Source organism: Pinus tabuliformis, chromosome 8, assembly GCF_031772625.1.
Source record: "Pinus tabuliformis cultivar Carrire ecotype Pingquan chromosome 8, CPIR1, whole genome shotgun sequence".
NCBI classification, from domain to species: domain Eukaryota; kingdom Viridiplantae; phylum Streptophyta; class Pinopsida; order Pinales; family Pinaceae; genus Pinus; species Pinus tabuliformis.
The window spans coordinates 1,684,891,077-1,684,894,743 of record NC_142294.1 but is presented as its reverse complement, the minus strand read 5'-3'; positions in this window follow the sequence as shown (position 1 = coordinate 1,684,894,743).

The window sequence follows — 3,667 nt, the reverse complement described above, 5'->3', positions numbered from 1 at the left end:
AGAATCTTACGAGCAGGATACTTCTGGCCAACCATGTTCAAAGATTGCATAACTGCAGTTAGAAGTTGCCATGCATGTCAGATTTTTGATAGCAAAACTAGAAGACCCCCCGCTCCTTTACAGCCAATAATAGTTGTGGGGCCTTTTGCCAAGTGGGGCATCGATTTCATGCAATGTAACCCCACCTCGACTGGGGGGCATGGGTATATTATAGTCGCAGTTGACTATTTTACCAAATGGGCCAAGGCGATGCCTACATTGGATAACACTGGTGAAACAACAGCCCTATTCTTTTTTAATCATGTGGTCGCTAGATTCGGCGTGCCACAGGCCATAGTAATAGATCATGGATCGCATTTTTGCAATCACATGATGGTTGAATTAACTGCCAAACTAGGATTGTCTCACGACAGCTCTACTCCGTACTATCCGCAAGCTAACGGACAAGTTGAAGCGATCAACAAAGTCCTGAAGCGCATGCTGCAAAGGATGCTGGGGGTTCACAAACGAAGATGGCATTTGATCCTGTACTCGGCCTTGTGGGCCTACCGAACATCGGTAAGGAATGCCACTGGGTTCACACCGTTTCAACTGGTGTATGGCCTGGAAGCGATCCTACCATTCCAGTGCGAAATTTTGTCCCTTAAACTCGCAATTGATCTCCTCCCCGGAACCTCAGAAGAAGAAGCTCGTTTCTTGGAGTTAATCCAGTTGGATGAAACTCGTCGTAATGCCACCTTGGCCAACGAAGCCCATAAGAAACGAGTCAAAGCGCAGTTCGACAAAAATGTCAAACCCCGTGTCTTCTCGAAAGGTGATTTGGTCTCGCTTTATGACCAAGAATCCGATAAATTGGGAGCTGGGAAATTCAAGTCCTTATGGATGGGCCCTTATATTGTTAAAAGTGTGTTAGCAAAAGGTGCCTACGAGTTGGTAGATTATGACGGAATTCCACTGGCGCAACCCCGCAACGGGTTGTACCTTAAGCGTTACTATGCCTAATAGTAACCTGTATGCTTTTGTTACATTTTTGTTTTCGCTAAAGCGTTTGTTCCGGTTTAAGTAATCCACTTTTTACGCTTATTGCAGATGTCAAATCCATTGGAACCATGGGTTGGATATGCTGACGGAGCGAGTCGTAGTTCGAGGAACCTATCCTCAGTAGCATGGGCCATTTTTAACCCAAGCGGTGAGTTAATGAGTTTTAGGGGGGTATGTATTGGTCAATCAACAAATATTATCGCTGAGTATAGCGCGTTGATAGAACTCCTCTCTGATGCCATCACACGTGGCATACGCCGGCTAGTCATCAGGCTAGACTCACAGCTCGTGGTACTACAGCTCAAAGGTACCTACTCTGTCCGAAATCCAGCTATTTATCGCAAGTTCCTAAGAGTTAAAATCTTGGAAAGATAGTTTGATTTTATCCAATATCAACACATTTCCAAAAACTTAAACACATTAACCGACTCATTAGCAAATTATGTGTTAGATAGACATTTGCAAATTTGATAAAAAGAGAAGCATCATCGATGTTTCATACATGGATCACATAAAAAACTGGAATAAACCCCGAAAATCAAAAATATATATAACTGTTTACGGTTTACATATAATGTTCTGTAACCAAGAAAAAATCGGTCATACGACCCCAAAACTCAAAATGGCTGGGGGGCACCCTAGCCTAGTGATGCTCATGATAACATGCCACGGCCTGTGCCATCATGCGCAGAAGACGAGGCCATCGTCTAGGAACACCAACAGTATGTCGCTGCAATCGCAGAGGCAACTCGTCAATCCGTACATCCGGAATCCCGAAGGTAAGACCCTCGACCTATTCCTGCACAGCAGCAAGAGTCTTGGCCAAATCAAGGTCACGAAGAATAGCCCTCCCTGGAGCCTCCCCTGCTGGGGCAGCGGCCGGAACTCTCGGACGAACTGCTGGACGGACGGGGCCCACATCTGCATGCACACATGAGTTTGATTAGAGTCTTGATAGAGTAAAGCACAAGGACATTATAAATAAAAACAGTAAACGGTGATAAGGTCAAAATATTTACCAAGATCACCCCACTGCTCGCCATCCGGTAGTACCAAATCCGGATCACCTCGGAAATCCATGCCAACATATGGATACTCGGAAAAAGCCATATCCTGCCGCTCGAACCACCTAAAGAAGGCATCAGTGAAAGTAATCTTAGACTGACCTGCATGTCTAGCCATGTGGTCAACCCACCTCTGCATGCGTGGCTCAGTGGGAGATGGCAAGTCGAGAACAATGTACTGAGGTTGCATCAGGGGTATCTTCTCCAAAGCGAAGGCAGTCAAAACTGAACCAAAACCAAAATTCTTCAGTCTCATGTCCTTTACTTTGGTCAACTGGTTTTTCATCTGAACCAGTACTGCATCACATCAGTTAAAAACTTTCGGCTGAAGACACTCCAGGGCGTACTGCACATATGACCTGTTGGCAACATGAGGGGATGCACTACCGGCCATCCTACAAATCGTGTATAGAATAGATCTGAGAGACCTGTTAGTAACATCACAGATAGAGATCTTGCCGTCTCTGCTCGGTTGGGATCCCTCCCTCCAATACTGACGGATATAGTCTTTCACGGAATCGCTCCCTCAGGCCGAACCGGACAAGGAAATGGGTGCACCCCGCCTTGACAACCCAGTCAAGAAGTAAATGTCCACTATGGTCAAAGGGATGGACTTGCCCCTAATCTGGAACACTTGGTTAACAGGATCCCAAGAATCAAGCAGGTACTGCAGTAAACGTATCTGTGCCCTCGTGCTAGATATGCGGAAGAATTTTTAGCAAGCCACAGTTCCGCAACGCGCTCACAGTAACAGGATCATGGAGGGCGATCATGTCCTCCTCTTCATGCTCTCATTCTCGCCACGTAAGAGTCATTCTGCTCCAATAAACTCTGCAAAACAAACAAGAGGAGGAGTAAGATCCCTGACTCAGTGAAGAAAATGGCAAAAATCTCATGAAAAATTGTGCAACCAAGAAGTTTTCTGCGCCCAACGCAGGTAGAGAAGGGTCTACCTGCGTTGGGGAACAAACTGCCTTTGAAAATGAAGGCCCCAATGCAGGTTTCGATATAGGGCACCTGCGCTGATGGCAGAGCGCCCTAGAGAAACCCCAAGGGCTCATGGGGGCAGGAAAACAAGCATAAAACTGAGAAATAAGACCATGAAAAGATAGAGCTAGGGCTTAGCTACTACCTGGTGAAAACGACGCTGAAAATCGTCTACAGAATCTCCCAGAATCAGCTGGTGAAAAATCGAGAGGAAGAGGCACCTCCAAAGCTCCAACAAACCAAATGCACATGAAATGGTAAAATGAGAGGTAAAAACATCTTTTAATTGCTTTTTACGTAGTTCAAAGTAAAATATTAGTATTTTTACTCCATGTTATCCGTTTCTAACAAAGTTTGTTGCAGCAATTGATGAAAACAGTACTATCTCTGAAAAGAAAAGCTAGTCATGGTAGCATATGAATTTGACCTTATCATACGAGCAGTTTTGGCATAGTTCATGCTCGTTAAAAAATAAACGCAAAACCGAGCAGTTTTAACGCAGACTTCATGCTCGTTAAAAAATAAACATAAGCATGTGAGCAAGCTTCCCCCCAGAGTTCAAGCTCATCCAGAAA